Raw genomic sequence first — 26,599 nt, 5'->3', positions numbered from 1 at the left:
CCCAAAATCTGGAAATGATTTGAAATATAAAGGGGTGTTTTCTACCTTTACAGTAACACAAATTTCATCGTTTTGAATTATTAACTCCTAAAGGAAAATCAGGTGAGACACTCTAAAGTCAAACATACAGGATGAGAAGTTCTCTTCAAGAGCCTTAGGAAATGTCAAAGTCAAGATTTACGTATTAACGGTTCTATCTCATGCTGTAAAATTAAGTTTTAAGGTCTGCGTTTTAGAAGATAATTTGAGTCTTAAGTTTTAAGTACACACTAATGGTTTAATTTATGGCTAATAAAGGTGACTTTATTTCTAATGTTTTGCATGCTTGTTTTTCAAAAGTTAAAACATTCCCATGATTCAAAACTCAACAAAGAAGATAAAAGTGAGATCTTCCCCACAACTTATACCCATCCACCTAATTCTCAGCATCAACCAGTGCTGTCACAGCCCTACCTACTGTCTCCTGGTCTTTAATGCAAATCAATTCATATATTGTTTCCTTCCTCCGATTGGAACAAAGGTATACCTTATCAAAACTGTTCTGTCTCTGGCTTTTTCCCTTAAGAAAACTGAAAGAAGCTGAGTGCAAGGATGCACACTTGTAATTCCAGCTACTCCAGAGGCTAAGGTGAAATAACTGCAAATCAAGCCACCGAGACAACTTAGTGAGACCCTGTCTCAAAATAAAAGTTTTAAAAAACTTGGAATACAGCTCAGAAGAATAACCACTTCTGGGTTCAATACCCAATACCAAAACCAAACAAACAAACAAAAAACACAATGGACCCTAGAGCCAATAATGGACAAAATAAAGCATTCCATATTTACTCCTAATGCTTACTGAACTTATTTCCAAAACATTTCCATGTATGTTAAGTAAGTTATTAGACATGATGTTAACAAAATAAATCACTCTAATGGAAACAGCCTATAAATCATAATCTACTAAATTTAACCATCTTTTGTGTTTTATTTGGTCCTAGCTGATATATTCTCTAGACCTCTATTATATTATATATCTGTAAGAACATAACGAAAAATGTGCTTGAAAATGTTGATAAGAATTCTAACCAGGCCCGATGATGGACATTTCTAATCCCAACAAGTCTGAAGGCTAAGGCAGGAGAATTCAAAGTTTGAGGCCCCCACAGAAACTCAATGAGAACCTATCTTTTTCTCTCTTTTGTTGTTGTTGTTATCTTCCAGGAATTGAATAGAGCACCTCTTAACCACTGAGCAACTTCCCCAACCATTTTAAAAAAAAAAATTTTTTTTTTTTTTTTTTTTTTTTTTTTAGAAAGGGCCTCCCTAAATTGCTGAAGCTGGCTTTGAACTTTCAATCCTCCTGCCTCAGCCTCCCAAGCCACTGGGATTACAGGCATGCACTAGCTCGCCCAGCCCCTTGAGATGCTATCTTAATGTAAAATTGAAAAAATAGGACTGAGAGCCTATGTTCACTGATAGAGTACTTGCCCAGCATGCTCTAAGGCAATGGATATGATCCTCAATTCCCCAGATGGGGTGGGGGTGTGGAGAGGGCTTTGGACTGAAAATAGGCCAAATAATCTGCCAAAACATGCTTCTATTAACTCCAACAGGGGGAACAGGGGGTCAAATTGGACTAATAGGGAAAAATAAACATAAAATACAAACTTCAAAAAGTACAAAAATAAAATTTAAATAATTATGAGGACCGAGAAAAAAAGGGGGGAAAGCTTAGAAAAACCTTCAAGGGCATGGATTTGGCAATGCTTTAATTGTAAAATATGATTAATGAATATGACAGAATTTGGAGAACTTAAAAGTACAAATTGTTTACAGTCTTAGTCCAGGCATAACTGCTGGCTAAATCTGTAACTGTTGAAAATTTCTCCACTGTTTTCTTACTTAATCTTCAGCCAAGTATCCATTTCCTTTTGCTCTTAAAGCCAGATTGATGACATTTTAATTTTTACGTTATCTCTTTTTTCCTCGTACCTACAGTTTTAGGAACAGATGCATTTAGCCAATAAATTTAAATTGAAAGCATTCCAGGGGCAAAAAGCAATAAACCAAGAAGAAAGAGTCTCCATGTTACTTCAATCTGTACAGTTTAAGTATTTGAAATATTGTTGCTCGCCTATACATCTACTTATTTATTCTGCTTCTCTAATACTACAGTGGATGCTCCATGAGAATAGAGTTCTTGTTTACTTTGCCCATCATCTTAGCCCGCTATACCTTTCAGAGCACTGAACATAAAGTAAGTATTCCTTACATATTAATTTGAGGTGGTGCACACCTGTAATTCCAGATACTAAGGCAGGAAGATAGTAAATTCAAGGTCAGCCTTATCAATTTAGCAGTGTTGGGGATGTAGCTCAGTGGTAGAGTGCCTCTAGGTTCAATCCTCAGTACTGAGGGAAAAAATTTGTGTGTATGAATACACATGTAAATATGATAGTGTATATATAAATATGAATACGTATATATTCAATGAACAAATCCAGAAATGAAATATCTCATTGAAGAACCTAAATTCTAACTTAAAATTCTTCTCTGCTGTGGTTTACAATTATTTTCTCTTATCTAACTTCCATTTGAGGAAAAAACATAAGTTATCATTAAAAAAATATCAATAATTTCGTAAAATTTTGATGACTGACTGACAATCTACTTTGAAGAATGGGCCAGGCACAGTAGCACACGCTGAAGGTTGCAATTTATCAAGACTGTACAAATATTTAAAATAAAAAATAAAAGGGGGCCAGGCACAGTGGTTCACACCTGTAATCCCAGTGGCTCTGGAGGCTGAGACAGGAGGTTCCTAAGTTCAAAGCCAGCCTCAGCAACCACAAGGTGCTAAGCAACTCAGTGAGACCTTGTCTCTAAATAAAATACAAAATAGTGCTGGGGATGTGGCTCAGTGGTCAAGTGCCCCTGAGTTTAATCCCCAGTACCATAAATAAATAAATAGGCCTGATGTTGTAGCTCAGTGGTAGAGCAACCCTGGTAGAGTTCCACAGTACTGGGGACAATAAAAAGAAATGGGTAGGTGAATGTTTAGTTTTAGTTTAGTGCTAGTAACTCAACATAGAAATCTTTCATGACCATATCTTTTGGGAAGACAATATAGGTTTCTATGGGTGGGAGTCCTTTGTTTTATATAGGTAAACAGACACACACACACACATACACACTCATTTGTGGCAGCACTTAAGATCAAACCCAAGACCTTGCATTTCTTTTTTTTTTTAATAATGTTATTTTATTTTTTATACCTTTATTTTATTTGTTTATATTTATGTGGTGCTGGGGGTCAAACCTAGTGCCTCATGTATGCTAGGCAAGCACTCTACCACTCAGCTACAGTCCCAACCCAGGACCTTGCATTTCTTGACAAACACTCTACCACTTAGCTATATCCCCAGCCCTTTTCTTTAATTTATTTCCATCCCCATATGTTTAAAAAGGATTTAAGTCAGTATTCACGGTACATTTGTTTTAATTATAGCTATTAAATTCTCACAATACCTAACTGTTTTCTGGGCACTTAACAAATATTTAATACATCAGTGACATCAAAGTGCTTATTTGCTTATTTGAAAAAAATGTGTAACTTATTTAATGAGGCATGGAAAAAATAATGAAATCAGCTTCTAGGTTTTAGCTTTTTCCTCTAGTGCTCATAGTAGCTTTATATTTTTCAAACTTCCATATACATAAGTCACTCATCAATCACCATCAGCTTTTCATGGGGTTCTCTTCTGCCCACTTAGTCCTTCCATCAGGTACTATAAAAGGTAAGATTGTCCTTCCAAAATGTTGCATTATTTCTAAAGTTCTGAAAGAGAGAATGCATTTTGGGAAGCACAGAATGTCCAACTAGGGAGTGACTTGGTCATTTTGGACTAACGAAATATCTCATATCTATGATTTGAGGTTACATTGTTTGTAGAAAGGAAACTTCAAGGACATTTCATGAAACTTCTGTTGTCAATATCGAATTTTTCCTGAGCCTTTATTATGCTTAGAAATTTATGAATATTATATTTATAATTAAGCTAGATGGAAATCAATGCGATCTTTAGATACATAAATCAGTCTTTAGATGAAAGTCTAAGAAAATGATGTTATGGAACATTAGAGAGGAATAATTTTAAAACAGAACACTCATATGGCAGTCATAAAAGAGAACCAGGGGATTTTTCTGTTCAGAACCTGTATTTTAAAGATGTAGACATCCAGGGTATCAAAACAAACCATTTGTGTTATGTCTCCTGTGTCTATTCAAAATGGGAAGTTCAAGGAAATTTGCCAGGTATTTTAAATAAACACTGCTGGTTAATGTCCTCATACCACAACAAGCAAACGCTCAGGAGACTCTATTCCTGGTACGTTAAAAAAAAAAAAAAAAGAAAAGAAAAGAAAAAAAATGCTTTTTATATCCAAAAAGGTAAACTCTCTTACATAAATTATCAATTTTCTCATTAAAATAGCTGAGTTAACAAAAGAACAAGCACTCAAAATTTACAATAACAAAGAAATTATTTCTTTGTGCTAATGCACCATAAAGTTACATAATATTTTAAAAGTAAAATAAGACATAGAAAGTATCAAACAATGGTGCAGCCTGCTCCTACAATTCTGCTGTAGAATGTGAACAGGAAGACACAGTATCTGATCCTCAATGAATGTCAAGCACCAATGTGCTACTGACAACATTATTGTTGTTATTGTTGTCATTATTGTTTTCTGTACTAAGGATTGAATCAGGGCTGCTTTACCACTGAGCTGTATTCCTAAGCCTTTTTATTTTTTTATATCGAGATAGGATCTAAGTTGTTGAGACTGGCCTTGAACTTGTGATCCTCCTGCCTCAGCCTCCTGAGTCTCTGGGATTAAAGACCTGTGCCACTTCAGCTAGTCATGAATATTATTTTATTATACATGATAGCAGCTACACGGAAATCATTCCCACTTTACAAATCAAGAAACTGAGATTGAGGCACTCAATCACAAAGCCAGTAAGATGTGATCTATAAGATTTGAGCCTATTGCTGTCTAAAACCACTATGTTCTTATCTTCTAGGGAGTACGAGGTTAATTACTAGGCTACCAATAGACCTTAAACACAATTTGATTATTGTATCTTTTAGAACTAGTTTTCATAAGTAGTCCCTTTAAATCTCATCTAAAATTCGAGTAGTCTTATTTATTTACCTTTTTTTTTTTTTTTTTTTTGAAGTGGATGTCTAACCAAGTTGTTCAGGCTGGAACAATTAGAACTTGGAATCCTTCTTTCTCAGACTGCAGAGTGGCTGGGATTAGAGTAGTGTGCCACTGCCCGGATGCAATTTACAGACTTCATCCTTTTGAAGCAGTACTCTGTGATAACTGAAAGAATCTGTTGACCTAAGGTCCTAAAAGGATTGCTAAATTTAAAAGTGAACCCAAACCGGGTGTGGTGGTGCACGCCAGCGATCCCAACTATTCAACAGGAGTATCACAAATTCAAGGCTGGCCTCAGCAATTTAACAAAACCCTGTCTCAAAATAAAAAGTAAGAAAAAGGACTGAGGATGTAGCTCAGAGCATACTGGGCTCAATCTCCACTACAGCAAAATTAAATAATTAATTATTATTATTTTAAATAGCCAGGAACAGTGGTACATGCCTGTACCATTGTACATGTATAGGTACATGCCTGTACCTGTAATCTCAATGACTCTGCAGGCTGAGGCAGGAGGATTGCAAGTTCAGGCCAGCCTTTGCAACTTAGTGAGATCCTGTCTCAAAATAAAAAAGAAAAAGGGTCAGGGATTTAGCCCAGTGGTAAAATACCCCTGGGTCAAATCCCCAGTATAAATAAATAAATAAATAAATAAATAAATATGAACTCAGATAATGTTTTTTCTAAATAATTTCATGGAGCTTCCAGAGTTTAGATTTTAACATTGAGCAAATGATTAGCTTTTCAAAAACAACAAAATAATGAAGAAAGGACAGATGAAGAATGTATACACATACACACCCTCACACACACCCTGAAAGGAATCTTTTCCTTTGGACAATAATGGAACGTTCTTTGTTGGTTGCTAATTTCGTAGCATTGTTTTCCTTAAAAGGTACAATTTAAGGCTATTTGGGGCATAATATAACATTTTGATAGATATGTAGTTATATAGCCAAGAGTATAAAGTTGTACATCGTGTCTAACAAGAATGTTGCTTTCAAACATAAATACCCTGAGGGAAAATGGCTATTAATCAGAGATCAATTTTGCCACTTTTGATTGTATAAGTCAGAAAGAAGCGCCTTCACAAGAAGCAATTCTCCAGCCAGAGAACTGTGTCCCCAAATTTAAGCAAGGACTCTCTTAGTGTAGTCCTTCAATTAGTTGATTTGCTTGTTAGATAGACAGCTTGGTTTCTCCAAAGCCCTGTGAATCAGGGGATTGAGCTCAAATATCTGACAAGTTCCTTCAGTCATTCTGATATGCAAGATAATTCCAAACGTATTGTAGTCCAGGCTGACCAAATCCCCTTCTCTTACTAGCTCCTATATTTTCTGGGATCTGCCTCTCCAACTTGCTGCAGACTGACTCAATGTTAACAACCTAAAAGTGTAGTTTCGAATTACAATGTTAAGTGGAGGCTTTCAAATTACTGTAGGCTGCTGTTATTACCATTGGAATGTTTGAATCCAGGGAACAAGTTAATCCCAACCCCAGACAACTGATTGAAACTCCTATGATCACCATCCACCAACACTGTTTCTGGGACCTGAAATAAATCCTGCCCTGTTGGGCTCCTGAGACTACCAAGATTCTCAGTCCTGTCTGCCCCAAACTGAAGTTCCTGGGCTCCAACACTCTGCTTCTGCCTGTGACTGTGAATCATCAAAAACTGACCTCATGATACCACTTCTGCCCATTAACCTCACTGCATGGCCCATTCCACTGATCCCTCACTGACAGATTCTTCCGGCCACCTTCCCACCTTCCCTGCCATGTTTCTCCCTTACTAACCTATTTCACCACAGACAAGCTGGAGCGGAGGCAACTCATCCTATTACACCACATTCTGCAGTCTACAGATCATATCAACCTTCCCTTTCTCAATCCTTGGAGTACTATGGCTTGTTAATATTTTCCTCCTCAAATACGTCTTGATAAGTGAATGCCTTCTTTGGAGGGGTGGATAGGGTCACCGGTTAGGTACTGAGAATTGAATCCATAGGCAATCGACCACTGAGCTACAATCCCAGCCTTTTCATTTTTTATTTTGGGACAGGGTCTCCCTAAATGGCCAGGCTGGCCTTGAACTTCCATTCTCCTGCCTTAGCCTCTTAAATTGCTGGGATGACAAGCATGTGCCACCATACTCAGCTGAATGTCTTCTTTCACATGAATTATGCATTTATTTATTCATTCAATAAAATTTGAATAATATGTGCTACATGAAGGGAATAACAGATAAACGATATACTAGGAAGGGAGACAAATTGTAAGCAAATGACCATGTTGTACTATAAATATTAGCATAAACTGAGCGTGGTGATGCACACTTGTAATTCCAGAAACTGAGGAGGCTGAGGTAGGAGGATGGCAAGTTCAAAGCCAGCCTCAGCAACTCAGTGAAGCCCTAAGCAACTTGTCTCAAAATAAAATATAAAAAGGGCTGGGAAATGTGGTGCAGTGGTTAAGTACCCCTGGTTCAACCCCTGGTACCAAACAACAACAACAAAAACCACCATCTAAAACCAAAGGTTAATGTTTCCCCCATACTGCTTCTCCCATCCTCCATATCCCTCATCATCATCAGCCATGAGGTCCCCAGAAAATTATGGGACAAGAATAGAAAACTCAAAATTTTTATAGATGTCCAAGGACACAATCACAACAATTTACTTAATGATCACTTTTTTGTTGTTGTTTTTAATTTTTTGGTACTAGGGAATGAATTCCTGTCCTTGAACATGTTAGGCAAACACTCTTTATTTTGTTTTGAAGTTGGGATGGGGGGATCCCACTAATTTGCCTGGACTGGCCTTAAATATACAATCTCAGTTTTCTGAGTAGTTGAGTCTGTCTACAGGTGTGTACTCCAGGTGCACCTCAGTTTAATAATTTTAATGTGGTTTATTTTTTATTCTAGAATCAGGAAATAGTTTATTCCATAAGATAGAATAAATGTTCTGATGAATGAAAGAGACTGATTTTCTTGACAGGAAGGACTAAAGAAGCTGGGCACAGTGGTGTATACCTGTAATCTGAGATGGTAGACCTGAGGTGATATACTTGAGGCAGGAACATCTCAAGTTCAAGGCCAGCTTGAATAATTTAGGGAGACACAGTCTTAAAATAAAAATAAAGTAAAAAGACCTGGGACTGAAAAGGTCATCATTACCCCAGGTACATGTATGATTGCACAAATGTTGTGACTATATATGATATACAACCAGAGAAATGAAAAGTTGTGCTCCATTTGTGTACAATGAATGGAAGTGCATTCTACTGTCATGTACAACTAACTATAACAAAAAGAAAAGAAAAAAGAACTGGGCTATAGTTCAGTGATAAAGAATTCCAGGTTCAATCCTCAGTACCCCCACCAAAAAAAAAAAAAAAAAAAAGAGGGGATACTGAAGAAAACTGAAATACATTTTTTAAAAGCAGATCAGACATTTCAGTTACTTTCTTTTTTTGCGGGGGGAGGGGAGGGGGGATACCGGGGATAGAACTCAGAGACACTTGACCACTGAGTCAAATCCCCAGCCCCATTTTGTATTTTATTTAGAGGTAGGGTCTCACTGAGTTGCTCAGTGCCTCAACATTGCTGAGGCTGGCTTTGAACTCACGATCCTCCCGACTCAGCATCTGGAGCCACTCGGATTATAAGTGTGCTCCACCACACCTAGCAAAGTTACTTTCTTTGTAAAATGAGGACAAGGAGACAGAACAATAAGAAAATAGTTGATTATTAACTTCAGGCTACCTTTTTTGTATAAGGATTACAGCTGAGGGAACTTCATTATGCCAATTGAATACTGAGCTCTTTGGAAAATTTAGCTGTTATCTCTTTAATCCCGATTTCTTGGAAGGTCAGATAAACAGCTTATTCAGTTTAATGACAGGGAACTTTAGTACAAGTAACTCCATTTTTATTTTTAGCTCATTCTGTTGGAGACTAGTGCATAAACTTAGTCCAAAACAATGTCCTTGCTGAACATGGTGGCTTACACCTGTAATCCCAGTAACTCCAAAGGCTGAGGATCCCAAGTTCAAGGACAGCCTCAGCAGCTTAGTGAGTCCCTAAGCAACTTAGTGAGACCCTGTGTCAAAATAAAAAATAAAAAGAGCTGGGAGAGCAGCTGAGGGGTAGAACATTTACTAGCACAGGTGAGGCCCTTGTTTGATCATAAACACTGAAAAAGCAAAACAAAACAATGACCTCCTTGAATTTTTATTTAACAAAAGGGAGAAACAGAATCAAGTAAGAAACAAGTAAGTGAAGAAACAAGTAAGTGAATCAGGGCATCATTCAACCACAGGAAAACAGAGGCAAACTGAAAATCATAGTCTCCCCACAACTGTTTTGAGGGGACTGTCTCTGATCAATTCCTAGCAGTTATTGTAACCCCGGAAAGCAATGTTATCTCATTTTCCAATTTTGTTAACAAGAACCTGAGTATACTAATATTTGTGAGCAATTTCTTAACGTTTAAAACATTGGGTGGCCAGTCAAGGATGACTGATATGTATTAAATACATCACTAAGCCACAGATCATTAGGGAGCAATACAGACATAACAGAGTATCATTGCACAGATTACACATGAAATACAAAAGGAAAAGGCACTGAAATGGAGAAGTCTGGTGTATACCACCTTAATTCCTGGGTCTACCTTCATGCTGAAACTTCTCTGTTTCTTGCTGTCTGCTTCTAGCTTTCTAATTACTGCTTCCCAACCCCAGTTACACCATGATCAGATCTGACTTGCACTATAATCATAACACCCAGCTACATGCCCCACCCTCCACTCCCTGTGTCCTACCTCTTTCTACCCATCCATCCTTTGTGGCCACATCTTTTTCTAAAATACAATCTACCTAATGACCTCTTCATGTAAATCAAATGACCTCCACAGCCTGTCTCTGGACAGCAGGCCTCCTCTCTTCCCCTCTGCTTTCTACAATATTCTCTATGCATGGCTCAAAACTGCTTGCTGTTCCCCAGACACACCATATAATTATATTCCCCTGCACAAGTTGTCCCTTCTGCACACGATGACTTTCCTTCCCTTATTAATCTAGCAAAATACTAGTCAGCATTCAAAGCCACAGGAAAAAATCCACTTCCATGGGTATGTAACAGGGTTCACTTGATACTCTGCAACTTACATGGTTTTTTTTTTTTCTTTTTCCCAACCTTCTTCTCCCTGATCTTCTTTTCTCTGAACTTCTTTCTGATCTTCTTTTCCCTGATATTCTCCTTCCTGATCTTTCCATCCTAATCTCATTTTCTCTGAGTCACCTCTTTAAAAACCCTCTGTTCCTAATGATGGGCAGAATCACAGCCCTTGGGACAGGAGTCCCCGGTGTTTCTCCCTTGCTAGCAAAGCAATAAACCTTCTTTCTCCTTTTTCTCAAAACCGTATCCTCCTCATTGGATTGGCATGGGGACAACTACTGAGCTTTCAGCAACAGGTATTACCTGTCTCTCTCAAGAGAATGTGCTCACACTTATGTGTTTATGGTGCTATGGTTTGTGTTTTGTTTTGTTTTTTTTTTATTTTGTTTTGGTTTTTTTGTTTTGTTTTGGTTTGCTTTGGTTTTTTCCCTTGCTCCCTTCAAATTTTGTATTCTTTGAAAGCAGTGCTTGGGAAGCTAAAAGTAAAGATTCCATGAGTCGACTTTTACTTTTCATTGCTTCATTCCACCTGTTCCTACTTCAATACTTTATTTAAAACAGTTTAACTATTAAAAAAATAAGTTCAAAGAAATGGGTAGGCTGTGACAGGTAACTAAGCACTAGAAGAAAATTAATAGAAAACAAATTGACATAGTGCTGTAGAGAACAACTCACTTCAAAATAAAATTAGAGGAGGAGAAAATCAACCACAGAGCCAAGGCCTTCAAAGCAGGGCAGAGCATTTTGCTTCTGGGAGGTGTGAAGAGCTTAGCTTCCCCTTCAAATGTCTGTACTCTCAAGATCCCTTTCTGTTTCTTGGGAAATTCTAAACACATTACCATGGCCTTTTCAATGCAAGGATCTGTTTCCTGTAACTCTGAGCCTCCTTTCAATTAAGATCAAATGGAATTCAACATGAAGCAGAGCCACTGACTCTTTCTCCAATTCATGTTAATTATAACTCTGGTGCATGCCTTGCAGCTTGTTCTCAGCCTATCTGATTTTGTGAACAGACAGAGCAAAGCTTCAAGGAGGCTGAGCATTCTGCCTCTATTATTATAATGTTTGCCTGGAATAATACATTGGCATTTTTTCTTCCCAGAAAATCTTCTCATATACGTTTATTACATTAAAAACATTAATCTTCACTAGAAGCTAACCATAAAATTATCTCTATTCAATTCCTGCTATATTCTTTAGGGAATTAAAGGAAACTCAGATATTTTGTTCTTACATACTAATGTGAATTTGCTACCTCTAAATATAACATTCAAATAATCTACTGCTTTGTGAAAAGAGGGCAACCGTTTCTGGACTAAAATCTTTAAACAATATGTGGTACCCTATGTGAAGCCTTGGAGGTGGGAACAGTCCACAACAGTCAACATACCAACTATTTCCTTAGAGTTTGCAAAGAGGTGGTCGATTTGTAGTTAGCTTTGCCAAATAAAATAGAGGAAAACAAATTTGTCTTATATTTTTATTCTCTAGGCCTGCTTACAGACTGATTTAATTTAGAACACATACAGCTAAAGAAGAATCCACCTATCAAATTTTTGAAAAATAAAAATGTCTGACAACATTGAGCTCACATTCTTGCATTCTATCAGCTGGAGCTTAGTGTGTATGGCCCTTCTTTATTTTTTATTTATTTTAGGGCAAAGACTTATTTCAATTTGAGTATTTACAGCAATATATAGAACAAGAAAAAAAATAAGACTTCAGAGAAAAACAGATCATCATTATGAGGGTAATACCCATGTTCTGATTTAAGAAAAAAAATGCTGTGGCGCTCAGTGGCGCACACCTGTAATCCCAGCAGTTTAGGAGGCTGAGGCAGGAGGATTGAAAGTTCAAAGCCAGTGTCAGCAACTTAGCAAGGCCCTGAGCAACTCAGTGAGACCCTGTCTCTAAATAAAATACACAAAAAGGGCTGGGGATGTGGGATGTGGCTCAGTGGTCAAGTACCCCTAGGTTCAATCCCGAGGGGGGAGTGCCCTTTTTAAATGCCACTGTGTAGACTATGCTATTTCTGTCTTGTATCCAGACCTCACCTATGATACAACAAATTGTAACCCTGTGTAAGAAACCTGAATTTAAGACCTAAATCTTAATTCCAATTCCCAACCAAAATGTTTTTTTCTTTATACAGTTTAAGACAGCATTTTTACACATGAAAAGGAACACCTACTAAATATTAAAAAGTTAATTCAGGAAAACTGAAAATGATTTTACAAAAGACACTGAGGTTGGCAAAGCCGCAGCCGTTTTCATTTCGGATCAAACACTGGAATGTCCACAGAACTACTGTGTGGGAACTACTGTCCTGTAGCAAGGCCATTTTGTCTTGTCTCGTGCCCCTTTTTAAAATCACCATTTGTTCCTCAGTTTATCTACTACCTGTCCTCTTGATTCCTGGGTCCTATAGGCCTGAGTGTTCCTCCCTGGCCTAATCCAAACTCTATTTACACACTGTGTGATCACATAAACCCACCAACTGTAGCAGTCTCACCTTAACTATGCCCACATTCCAGTTGAAAAGTAGGTAACTTCATTAGAATAATACATTTGTACTGACTATACGTTATCAGACCCCATTATATATGCCTTAAAAATACAACTTACTTTTCAAACATCCTATGATTCTTGGGGACGTTTTATTTTGCTTTGTTTTCAATGGCATAGTATTTGCACAGCTTCCCACATACTTTATTTAACTGATTAATTAATTAATGTTTCGGTGCTAGGGATCCAACCTAGGGCCACGCTCACCAGGTAAGCACTCTACCAATGAGTTACTCTTCCAGCCCACTATCTGATTTAGCTTCAGCCCTCAGCCTATCAGGTTAGAGAACATGCCATAGTGGAAAAAGCATAGTGGATTTTAACTGACAAGGATGAATATTTTAGTCCCTGCTCTATAACTAAGATAACTGCATGACTTTGGAAAGCCATTTAATCTCTCAGCATCTCAGTTTTCCTGTATGAAAAATACAGAGTTTGGACAAAACAGCTTGACTCTCAGTCTCTACTGCTGTTAACAATGGATGATACTATGAAGTTAGCTCATAATCAAGATCTTCTCAAACTTGAGAATCAGAACATCAACTCCTGAGGTAAACAGTTAAGTAACTTTCCTGTATTACTGTAAAGTTTTATGACATTGGAAAACATTCATCTATTGTCAGACTTGCATAGCATCACTGCAGATTGCTAGGAGACAGTAAATGTTTTTACAAGCAGAAAGCCTTCACTTTTTCCTACTGCTATCTATATATTAAAAAAAAAAAAAAAAAGAAGAAAAAGGTTTACACAACTACTGGTCTAAAACATCCCTTTTGTTTACTCAGAGCAATTGATAGACTTTTTATTCTAATTTTATTTTGGTACTAGGATTAAACCCAGGGTGCTTTACCACTGGGTTACATCCCCAGCTCTTTCTATTTTTTATTTTGAGACAGTGTATTGATAAGTACCTTAGAACCTTGATAAATTGCTGAGTCTGGCCTCCAACTGGCAATTCTCCTGCCTCAACCTCCCAAGTCCCTGGGATTACAGGTGTGTGCTGCTGCTGCACCGTGTATTTTTATTTTTTTGGTACTGGACATTGAACCCATAGGCACTTCACAATTGAACTACATCCTCAGTTCTTTTTATTTTTAAATTTTGAGCCAGGCTTCATAAATTGCTGGGGCTAGCCTCAAATTTAAGATCCTCCTGCCTCAGCCTCTTATGTCCCTGAAATTACAGGCAAACCTATCACACCTGAGTTCTTAAAGATGTAAACTAAAGAAAAAGAAAGGCTGCTTTGGGGCTGGAGTCATGGCTCAGTGTTAAAGTGCTTGCCTAGCATATGTGAGGCACTGGGTTCGGCCCTCAGCACCACATAAAAATAAATAAATAAAAGTATGTGTCCACCTACAACTAAAAAGATATCTAAAAAAAGAAAAGAAAGGCTGGCTTTTATCCTCTAAACTTCAGCAGCTCCAGGAAGGAGACAGAAGTACTGTGTAGACAAATTTCAAAGTGAAAGAATGTCACTGAAGAACTCTTACCAGCAGTGGTCTAGTTGATTCAAATTATCAAAGGGTGGGTTTTAAAAAGCAGGGAAGTGAGCCTGTCGAGGTGGTACATGCCAGTAATCCCAGTGGCTCGGGAGGCTGAGGCAGGAGGATCGTGAGTTCAAAGCCAGTCTCAGCAAAAGCAAGGCCCTAAGCAACTCATTGAGACCCTGTCTGTAAATAAAATACAAAATGGGGCTGGAAATGTGGCTCAGTGGTTGAGTGCCCCTGGTTTCAATCCCCAGTACCAAAAAAAAAGAATCAAGGAGGTGAAATTTCCAGATTGTGGAGACAAGATCATGCTTGAATACACCCAGTCTCTATCACAAGATTAAGCACCTACCTCATAAAAACTCCCCTTAATGTTAATTAACATAGTAAACACTTTCTCTATACACACACTTATCTCCCCCAACTGCTTTTTTTTTTTTTTTTTGGGGGGGGGGGGGTCCTGTAATCACAGATCATTGATTCTCAGAAAGACCAACATCAATCCTATCTTCATTCCCACAATTAACTTCCAAACCGAAATTGTTTCAGTTTGGAAACTGAAGAATGAGCCAGACAAAATTATCATAGACAGAGAACTTGTTAGTCATAGAAACAGGGAAGTAATTCTGAAGTTTGTTAAATTGCTATCATTAAAAAAGTTATTAGTCCATTGTTATATTTGGTAATTATGTAAAATTAAAATGAAACAAAGCAATCGAAGTGAGAAAGCAGAAGATAAAAATTTACCAAAATATTCAAAAATTTGCAATAACTCTACTTATTCTGTTATTTATTTTTTTAAAAAGTAATAAACATAAGCTATCCCAATTATTAGTTTTTTAAAGTGGATCCCATATGCAACCGTATATATATTATCCATATCTTTAGAAAGTTGGGTAGATAAGTAAAATTTTGTTAACAATATTATTTTAAAACTAATAGAGAAAATGCATGAATTATCATATACTACTACCAGCAATATAAAATTATTAAAAAATAAAGGAATGTTTTAAATTTAACTTCCCTCTATCCCACCTCCCTCGATAAGTGTTAAGCACTCCAAGAAGAATTATAGCAAGGAAAATATTTGTCAATAGATAAAGATGCTGTCAATATACGCATTTCATGACCAACATATAAATCCATCAATAAATGGTAAAATTTTATATATTTTATACACACACATCATATATTTTATTATATATATATAATAAAATATAGAGGGTGCATTCTGAAGTGGCATGTTCGGGCTTCATTCTTACCCTATAATTCTTGTTGAATGGTGCAATGGGGTGAAATCATCCTGGAAATTTGCATTGGTGGAGTTAGAAGAATCGACATCTTTCCCAGATGAGTAACAAATACCATGTGTGTAAATATAGTTATTAATTGGTAATATAGAAATATATATATCTCCATCCCAGACACTAAATAATAAAGGCTAGAAATAATGTTGGAGCAGGTTAGGGCAACTCAATTAAAAGGACAATTTATCAAGAATGCTGGAAGTTCTACATACCAGCCTGGCACTTGCAGTTCCACCTACGCAGGAGGCTGAGGTAGAGGATAACTTGAGTCCAGGTGTTAGAGCCCACCCAGGGCAACATGTAATGCCGTGTGACCCCATCTCCAAAAAAATGGCTACAAAGTAGTATGCTTTACAATCAATATCAACTTTTCAATGAACAAATATTAAAACATTTTAACTGAAGAGTTAAGTCAGCATTAGAGTCTATGACAAAGACATTAATTTGTTTATTTAAAAAAAAATGCTAACAGCCAGTGAAAATGCAACATTGAAGGTTAAAGATATCTATGGAACAATTCAACTTCAATTTTTTGAATTCATAAAATAAATATTATCACAGGTTTCTAAAAACATCAGTGACTGAATTTCAGAAAAAACAAATCACTAGCCAGGCATGGTGGTGGCATGCCTATAACCTAGTGTCTCAGGAGGCTGAGGCAGAAGGATCCCAAGTTCAAAGCTAGTCTCAGCAACTTAAAGCGACCTGTCTCAAAATTAAAAATAAGAAGGGCTGGTGATATGGCTCAGTGGTTGAGCACCTCTTGGGTTCAATCTCTGGTATCAATAAATAAATAAAAAAAAATCACTGCCCAAAATTCTTTCTACACCTCAGTTCCTCAGTTCTCTTGACACTGGCATCATGTTGTATAGTGCTTTTTCTCTGAAGCAGATAGGCACCAGACTTTAAAAAACAAAAAACAAAAAAACAGTACTATTGATTGAGTTATGTTCTCAGCCCTTTATTTTCAATTTTGAGACAGGTCTCCCTAAGTTGCCCAGGTTGGCTGCAAACTTTTTTGCCTCAACCTCCTGAGTAGCTGAATTACAGGCATCCACCACTTTGCCCAGCAACATTTAACATTTTTATCATTTAACTTCTGTACTTGACAACTCCTATAACTGGTACCTCAATATACTTATATATACTAAGTTAATCAAAAGCCAACATTAAATAGCAAACTTACGAGCCAATTCCAGGGGCACATTAAAAATCAGTGTTTGTCATCATGAATTATGCAAATCCACTCACCAATACACATATATGTAAATATAAATTTGATGAAAAAATATTAGTGTTCATGAAAAAATGCAATGTAACTATTATACTAATAATTCTTGTTTAAAAAAAAAACCCTACAGATGAAGGTGTATTTTTAGTTAACATTTAATCAAAATTGTGTTTTCTGAAAAATATTTAAGTACATATTAAAATACATGTCTTCTTTTAAATCAGATATTCTTAACAGGGGTATGCATTAGAGACCCCGATATAAATGTTTAAAACACATATTTAAACTAAACACTTAGATTTGAATTCTCCTATACTCAACCTTAATTTGCACACTGATTAAAAAAAAAAAAAAAAAAGAATCTATTTTGACTACAGGCCAAAGGCTGCAATTACTATTTATTTCTGCTCTAAGTTTGCTCCACTAGACCCAGATCCTGTCAGTCACAGACCTATTTTTAGTTCAAGGGCCTTCCAAGTAGGAACAAGCTGAAGCTCTCCCCCATCTTCCCATTAAAAAACCTGCAGCTTAGAGTCCATTTACTCATAAGTAAAAAATAGCTACCTTAATTATTTCTATATTTCATCTCTTATTAACAAATGAAAGTTGATATGCAAACATTAAATCAGAAGAACACATTTTAGGTTCAATATAAAATCCAAGATTCATTTTACAGCATTAATGATTTTATTTTATTATGGTAATCATTATATTATGACTTTATGCAGAAACTAATAATGGCATCCACTGAAAAATCCTTTTGAATTCCTAATTGGGTCAAATTATTTAAAAATTAACTATGCCTATTATAGTAAAAAGTAAGGGGAAATCTCCCACAAAACACAGTAAGACTGTTTTATAATAATAATAATAATAATAATAATAAAAAGTGCTAAGAAATTGGCTAGTGTATTAATTAAGCTCCCAAGAATAAAGTATCTCAAAATTGTTATGCCAGGTAAAAGCTACTGAGATATTATATGAGAGTATAGAACAATCATCATTAGCTATGAGAAATGTTTCTGCTGTTGTTAAAAAGGATATATAACACTTGGCTTAATTTGTCTTCAAAATTTTACTTTTGTGAATTTAATACATAAAAAACTAAGATCAATTACTAACTACTCAACACAGGTTTTTTTGTGTTACACACATAATTCATTAAACAAATGCAAATGATAGTCACAAGGAAAAGAGCTTCTTACCTTTCGAATAACTTGTTGCTGCTGTGCATGCTTTGCTCTTAATTCAGACACCTCCTTCCAAAGGGACTCATTCTCACTATTATAATTAAAAAATAAATAAATAAATAAGATTTAGTCAGAAAACCAAACCCCAGTATCTTAATTAAGAATACTAGAGAATTAAAAAACACAAACCTAGAGAACTTAACTATGTTTGTTTTCACTATGATATGTATTTTTATGAGACTAGAAAGCTGGTTCAATAATACAGGAATGACAACTATCTCAACACAACTCCAGAATCATTCCTTTTTTTTTTTTTTTTTTTTTTTGAATCATTCCTTCTTAAATGTATTATCTGCTATTCATGGCAAAATATACAAAAAAAAAAAACAACAACAACAAAAAAAAAACACTTAAAACACACTTCTATATCCATATAGTAGCAAGCAATTTACTCCTTTTGATAATGTGGTTCACTACTTTTTTTAATGTTCATCACTTAAGTGAGGTTAGACTTTGTGAATCACCTTAGGAAAAAAAAGTGACATTTACTGAACAATTGATGTGCTTCAGGCACTATGCTAAACGTTTCAATTAAGCATTTAAATTTCTCTAAAATCAGCCAAGTAAGGAAGAATTGTCTTGAAAGATTAGGACATTGAGGTACAGAGAATTTGTGGGAACCTGCCCAGTGTCACACAGATAATTTTATAACTGTTAAAGCCAAACTAAAGTGAGACTCTCAAACTACCTTGATAACTGTCTCAAACAAGCATATGCAAGCCACTGTTTTATTTTTTTAAAAGATGGAATATTCAACAATGTCAAACCAATAACTTGCCCAATACTAAGATTTTTTTCCTTTGCTGTTTCTTAATTGAAACTGCACTGTCATTAGCAGAGTGAAAATGGTGAGAAGATATAAAAGATAATCTACCAATTAAATAATTTTCAACTTTTGTTAATCTCCACAAAAGCTATTTTTCTCAGTCTGAATTATTACAAAAAGAAATGTGGATTTAAATACAGAGATATATGAAAAGGAGATTTTCTTTAATACTTACTTACTGAATAACTGCTATATTTTTTCAGACACACCTTTAAAGATGCTATTATCTGCCTACTAAAGGAGGAGATCATTGCCTCTAACACTTAAAGGATGATCTGGGGAGCTAAACTGAGATTCAAAGAATTAGGTCAAAGTATAGCCAACAGACACATCCTCAGTGATTAAATAAAATATGCAAAATGGAGAAATTTATATTTATTCAAAAAAAGAACCAAAGCCCAAGGTTACTTTAAAATATAGTTAGGAATATGCAAATCAGTCCATATCTGAAATGGGTAAAGAATACATCAAGGAACTACTCTCAAGCCCTTGGAAACTATTAAAGGGAAAAATCTCAGCTGCTTCCTAAGAGTAGTAAAATACCTCTCTCTCTCTCTCTCTCTCCCCTCTCCCCCCCCCTCTATTTTATATATATATATATATATATATATAAACTTATTACTTTGGTAAGTTAGGAAAACCTATCAAGTAATGTCATAAAACAAAACAAAGCATCTTTTTGAAGAAAAAGGTTTAAATAACATTCTCCCACACCTATGCAGAACAAATATCAAGTAGGGCAAATCTCTTGGGTTCTTTTATTCCCAACTTTTTGTGTCCTGTTTTTTCCTAATAGAACGCATGGAAGAATTTTAAAGGAGAAGAGAAAAAAAAAAAAAAGGATGAGTAATATATAAGATTTTTTGTATGTGCCCTCTTTTGTTTGTGAACACCTAAGTAGAAATGTATTTCCTACACTAAAGACTTATTGTTTCTTCAGTAATATTTGTTTATCAAATTGTTTTGATGTTCTTAGGTTCATACATGATCCTGACCATCACAATTAAAACATATTATTAAAGTTAAGTCTATGACTACAAATCAAAAGTAATAAGAACCAATGCACCAGACAACTCCAACACCCAACACATTAGTATTATATTTGGAAGAATGGCTTACTTTTTTAATTCTGAAAGTCCGGACTCAATTGTTTCCTGTTTTACTTGAACCTTCTGAGCACTACTTATAATTTTTGTTAAATCTTCCTGGCGAATTTTATTTTCTTCTGGTTTTGAAGACGAAACCTTCCAAAAAGCAAATTTAGAAAATCAAAAATACACGGCACACCCATGATTATAATTCAAAGCTTCCCTATTATAAGAATTTTTTGTGATCTACTCAAAGGGAGATTTTGTTCTAAAAGCCCAGGGTGGAATTCTAGGAAAAGAATACACTTCACAGCTCATCCAGAGAGAAAGCAAGAAATAATCAGAAAACAAAACAAAAAAAAAATTTCTTTAAGTTTCCATGAGCAGTAACATCTTAGGGTTTTTTTCTTTTTCTTCTGCCAAATTCCCTGTAAATTTCTCAAGCCTTTTTATTACCACATTCCACTTTTAATTAAATTTATACAGTAATGGCTACATGGCAGGTCATTTTCTTTCATGGTTTACAGCCCTTTTATGGATTTAGTAAAAATATCTTATTTCAGCAAAAGATATTCATTCAAAAATGTAACAATTAATGCCTATCATGTACAAAGGACTTATTCTGTACAATGGATATATATCAGTAAACAACAAAAAAAGTCCTACAGTGAGGACTTTTTTTCAGTCAACACAGGAATGAACCTTCCTATTATAATAATGACTCTTCATCCTCAATCAGAATGTTGTAAGCATTTTCCTTTCATCAAGAAAATGAAGAATGAGCTCTCACTACAGATGAACACAGGGAAAGGTGGAGGATAGAAAATTTAATTAAAGTTTTATTGGTCTGATTCATTCTAACAAAGAACACCTGTGTATTTTCTGTACATTCTGCATTACAATAGCTAAAACTGCTCATTGGTCAATCATACATGTCAAAATCTTAGCTAAATAATGTTAACAACAACTCACCTTCCTTTTAATGTTCTCCAACAAGTCATCCTGGCCTTGTTTGAAGTAAGGATGCTGAAATTCAACAGGACCATCTCTTTCCTGCTTTACTATTCCAGAGTCAGTATGTACTACTTTACGGAAACCATCTGAAAAAGATTGAAAATTTACTCAGACTGGAATTAGACAACAGTCAAAAAGTCACACTGGGGGCTGGGGATGTGGCTCAAGCGGTAGCGCGCTCGCCTGGCATGCGTGCGGCCCGGGTTCGATCCTCAGCACCACATACCAACAAAGATGTTGTGTCCGCCGAGAACTAAACAATAAATATTAAAAATTCTCTCTGTCTCTCTCTCTCTCCTCTCTCACTCTCTCTTTAAAAAAAAAAAAAAAAAGTCACACTGCTTGTGTGGAATTTTCCTTTATCAGCTTAATGAGAAAAAAATGGTTTAATCAGTAATTGGTTAGCAGAACAAATAAACTGCTGTCCATACTTACACATATTTAGTTGCCTTACAAAGCTTGCCATGTTATTGTGCTTGAAGTATTTTGGAAGAATTTCTTTTGCAAATCTTTGTTCATCCAAGTCCAGAAAACTTTGGCCATTCTAAAGAAAACCAGAAAAGGTCAATTAGTTAAGGTTCTCTGGCACACTCATATATATGAATCCCAAACCTGTCCTGACCAGTCCTTCCATGATACCTTCAAATCAAAATTCTATTCCTGATAATGGCAACAACAAATTGCAAGTAAGTGCCAAACTGCAATTAAATTTTTTGATATCTACCTGACACCAAATACTGCATTATATCATTAGCATTTCCATTAAATAAGAAAAATAGACCATTTCTGCTATCTGTATAACAATAAAATAAATAAGATAAATTAAAAGGAAACACATTTTATCAGTATCTGTAGTAGACACTATACTAAGATGCACTGATTACAAATCAACTGCAAAACTCTAAGCTATATGTTTACTACATTAACACTGAAAGTTAACAGTGGCCAGGTGAGGGGGCCCAAGCCTGTAATCCCAAGATTTTCTCTGTGTAACAAAACAAGCAGCTATAGGCAACATATAAATAGACTGATCACGGCTATGTTCCGATTAAATTCATAAAACAGATGACTGGCATTTGGGCTGTAGTTTATCAATCCTTGCTCAGAGTTCTAAATGTCAGATTTCCAGTAAGTTCCACCAGTCCAACACAAATGACTTCTCTTCCATTCAGTGAAATATGGCCACACTTTCCCCAACAAGGCCAGGATCCTAGCTTTGAGGGAAGTGTCCCTACTATGGCATTATCATAGCTATACCAACACTGACTGTTCCTACTAACTACTCCTATATTCTTTAGAGTTTTCTTTACTCCAATTCCTATGAAATAGTAATTCTATTAAACTTTCCCTATTGAAAATATTCTGTGGATGTTGTCTTTTGATTGGATCATAACTGACAGACTGTTAACCTGTTTGCTCTCCTTTATGGTACTTATCACTGCTCAGTTATTCATATTGGCTTATTTTATCTATCAGTACCTTCTACTAGAATGTAAACTCCACGAACAAAAGCACTTTGGTTCACTACTGAATAAATTCCTAGTACCTAGCATACTGGGCATTAACAGGTCCACAACAAATATTTATGATTAACTTACTAAATGAATCTTTAGTTCAATAAACTCAATCATATCTGTCGAATCTCAACTCTTGGATAATATCAAATAAAGATGAAAGTTTCTTATTTGAATTTGCATTGTCTTCCTCACACAAAGCCCTCATTCACTCCTATCATTCTGTGTCTCTACTTTGGTATTCCTTCAGTCTCTACTCTAAAATTAATAAATTACATCTTTGAGTACAAAAATTCAACCTTACTGCCATAAACCCATGAGGCTCAAGCAATTCAACAGTGAATTCTCCCTTCTCCCTAAACATTTTACAAGGGTCAGAAAGCCATTACTGAGTGGGACAAGAGATTGGTACCTTCTCCTCCATCCTTACCCATAAATGTTAGCAAACTTTCCAAAAGTAGTCAGTAGCCATTGCTAATGCCTAAATTAAACTTTTGGCACTCTTAGTGTAGAATGCTCAAAATGTTCTTACAAATAATCTAATACTTTAGGATCACTGAAAACAATTTCCAGAATATAAATGTGCAACTTTAACAAGTCTGTAACTTCTCAATGTTCACCAATTATTTCTTAAGTCTTTAACTCCTCTTTTACATATACAAATAAAAATAATTTGCAAATGAGTCTTCCAACTTTTTTGCAGGCCCATCTAACTTGGATTTTACCCTTACTTTGCCATGTTTGTGTTTCACTCTAGAACATCGAAACAATGCAATGGTTGCCAGGATATTCAAATTCCTTCAAAACAGCTAGAAAACACTACAGTTTTCTGGTTTGCTCCCTCCAACTCCTATTTCTTTATTCATCTGTGCTGATTTGAGAATACTAGAGAATTGCCAAAAGGCACAAAAAAGTGGAACAAATGGGTATGAGGTCTCTAGTGAAATCGTGCATCCTTCTCAAGCAATTTGAGAAACAGAGACAAAGGTAAGAACACTGACCTTATAGTAATTTCCTTCTTTTATGGTACTTTATAATAATTATCAACAGTCAATAGCAGTAAAAGCTGTTCTTCACTATCAATGACAAGAACTTTCATTTAACCTCCATAACCTCTTGTCTCTGTATATCAGGTTTCCCCAGTTTCTTCCTAGCTAAACATGTGTCCTTCTCTTTAGGATATATTACATTTAAAAACATGCTTTAGGTTGTCTGAAAATACTATCTCTTTTCTTGACTGTGGAAATAAATTGTTTACCTGAACAAAGAACTATTATATGAAATTTTGAAGTTATGGGAAATGTTTTAAAAAAAAAAAAGACAACTTTTTGTTTGGGGAGAGAATAAAGGAAAAACTGAAATATGTATAGTGTGTTTTTCTTAAAGACCTTGGATCTAAAGACTTATTAAAAATTTTGAGTCAGTAACAAATTTAGTATAATTTTGATCATTCACAATATTATTTCTGTTTAATGAAGAGAGGATTATTTCACTTAATTTTGTCAAATTTCAAGAAAAACTAAAGTTACGTAAGTCTTTAGAACTGTTAAGCCAAATTTTCCAAACTGCAGCTGGTGAGTTTTCTGTCCTTGCCTTACACTCAAGTTAGAGATTATTTTCCGCCACTGGGGGAAAAAAATGCCTAAAAGATTGCTTGGTTCCCAAAACATCTGCTTCTTCGAAAAGGCCTTAATACGATTTTCAATCAGATACTATAAATGCTAAATTACCTCAACAGAAGTGCAGTACAAGTATGGGAAAATAAATAAATAAAACAGAAACAACTATAAATAGCAACTTTTGAAAGATGCGGGTAACTTATTTTGGTTTTTCAACTAACATCACTGTTTAAAAGTTTTACCTTTCAGTGTCAGCACTGCTTTTAGAAAATATGTGTGACAGCATGATTGAAGATAGGCAGGTGCACTAAGCTACTAGGTTAGTACTAGATAACATTTATCCAGATTTATCCACTAACTTGTGAAGGATATCATTTTTTTTTAAACAGAGAGAGGGGAGAGAGAGAATTTTAATATTTATTTTTTAGTTATCAGCGGACACAACATCTTTGTTTGTACGTGGTGCTAAGGATTGAACCCGGGCCGCACACATGCCAGGTGAGCGCACTACCACTTGAGCCACATCCCCAGCCCCATGGACATCATTTTCGTATAAAATTAAACATGGAACCAGGCATGATGGAGCACACCTGTAATCCCAGAGGCTCAGGAGGCTGAGGCAGGAGGATCTTGAGTTCAAAGCCAGCCTCAGCAACAGTGAGCCACTAGGCAACTCAGTGAGACCTTGTCTTTAAATAAATTACAAAATAGGACTGGGGATGTGCTTCAGCAGTTGAGTGCTTCTGGGTTCAATACTCGGTACCAAAGAAATAAAATAAAAATTAAATATGGTGCTAATCTCTATATTAACTTTAGTACAGTTGGTGGAGCTCAGAAATCTATGTTAGAAGATTGACCTTGGGGATCAGAAATCTATGTTAAGAGGCTGATCTCCAATCTTGACTAGCTGTGTAACTATAGCTGAGTAATCCAACCTGTCTAAGCCTAGAATCCTCAATTATGGTGGGTGAGATGGAGTTAAACTAGATGATCTCTAAAATTCTTTTCAAATGTTCTTTATCATTTCTACCACTAGCACAGGGATTTCACTCATTCATCAAACACTAAACACTTATTGTAACTCTGGCACAGACACAGACCTGAGTTCATTTTCATTTTCCTACTGGTATATTAGAAAAATGAGTAGTTAAAATATACACTAATCTGGGCACAGTGTCCCACGCCTGTAATTCCAGTGACTCAGGAGGCTGAGGGAGGAGGGCTGCAAATTCAAAGCCAGCTTCAGCAACTTTTGAGACCCAGTCTCAAAATAAAGAATAAAAAGGGCTGGGGATATGGCTTAGCAATTAAATGCCTGTGGGTTCAATCCCCTGTGCAGAAAAAAAAGAAAAAAAGCTGACTTAATAATTTAATAATGGAATAAAAAATTACTGTCTTATTTCTTTGCCTTAAAATTCATGAAATTAAGTATTTGTGGATGAGTATGAAACTCTGCAATTGATACTGCAGGTGTGCGTGTGGCCAGGTCGCTAACCCCGCGCCCAAGAGCCCGGCCTGGGTCTCAGGGTTCCGATCCCTACCCCAGCCGGATGGAGGATGAGTGTGCAATAACGCGGCTCCCGCGCCCGAGGTCCGTCGCCTGCCCAGGCTGCGCGGGGCCGGTTCCGAACGCGACCCGGCCGACCGTTAAGGGCCGCCCCGCCCCCACCCCGGCGCACAGGGAGCGGCGCGGCCGGGCCCCAGCTCCCCTTGTGAGCCATACCAGGGGTCCTCTAGAGGCTGCGCACAGAGGCCGCGCGCGGTGCCGCACAGCCGCCGCGCGCCTGGCAGGGAGCGTTGAGCCTCGGCGGCGGCGGTGCTGCCGGAGGCGGCGGCGGCGGCGGCGGCGGCGGCGGCGGCGGCGGCGGCGGCGGCAGCTGCTCCCCGAGAACGCCCACCACGCAGGCGCAGCAGCCCTCGGCCCCGCCCCCCAGCCAGCCCGGCCGGCGCTAGCAGTAACAGGTGTCAGGCATTATCAAAAACTCCATACCTGAAAATATTCCCAACTAAGTGATCATCTACCGTCAAGAAAAACCCAAAATGCCTCATGAATTGATTCCAATAATCCAAGTGCCTACTAAAGTAAATGTGGTGTGGATGTTAATAATCATCCTGTCTAGAATCTGTGTGTTTGGAACTAGAAAGGGTCTCGGGCCATGGAGGCAACCCATCCGTCCATCCATCTTATCACAGAGAAACTTAGAGCAGACTGGATAAGAGGCTTGAGAGGGGTCATCCTTGTTTGGAAGCAGAGTCATGATCAAATACTCTAGGCACCCAGACACCATTCTGCGGGCCACTGTTT

The 26,599-nt window shown here is 36.6% G+C and overlaps 1 protein-coding gene across 1 annotated transcript in view; it reads right to left on the bottom strand.

Annotated features, from left to right (window-relative positions):
• The window catches only part of LOC144253642 (dihydropyrimidinase-related protein 2-like), a 93,227-nt gene extending 67,108 nt beyond the window's left edge, over positions 1–26,119 (bottom strand). Inside the window, exons 1-5 of the mRNA XM_077795961.1 lie at positions 26,018–26,119; positions 21,597–21,705; positions 21,120–21,247; positions 20,179–20,303; positions 18,189–18,264 (exon numbers count right to left, since the gene is read on the bottom strand). The gene's annotated coding sequence lies outside the window, so the exon portion shown is untranslated. The remainder of the gene's footprint in view (positions 1–18,188; positions 18,265–20,178; positions 20,304–21,119; positions 21,248–21,596; positions 21,706–26,017) is intronic.
• Positions 26,120–26,599: the final 480 nt, after the last annotated feature.

The sequence above is a fragment of the Urocitellus parryii genome, chromosome 3 (genome assembly GCF_045843805.1).
Source record: "Urocitellus parryii isolate mUroPar1 chromosome 3, mUroPar1.hap1, whole genome shotgun sequence".
NCBI classification, from domain to species: domain Eukaryota; kingdom Metazoa; phylum Chordata; class Mammalia; order Rodentia; family Sciuridae; genus Urocitellus; species Urocitellus parryii.
Note: the sequence above shows the minus strand (reverse complement) of the source record. Positions and strands in the feature narration are given on the sequence as shown.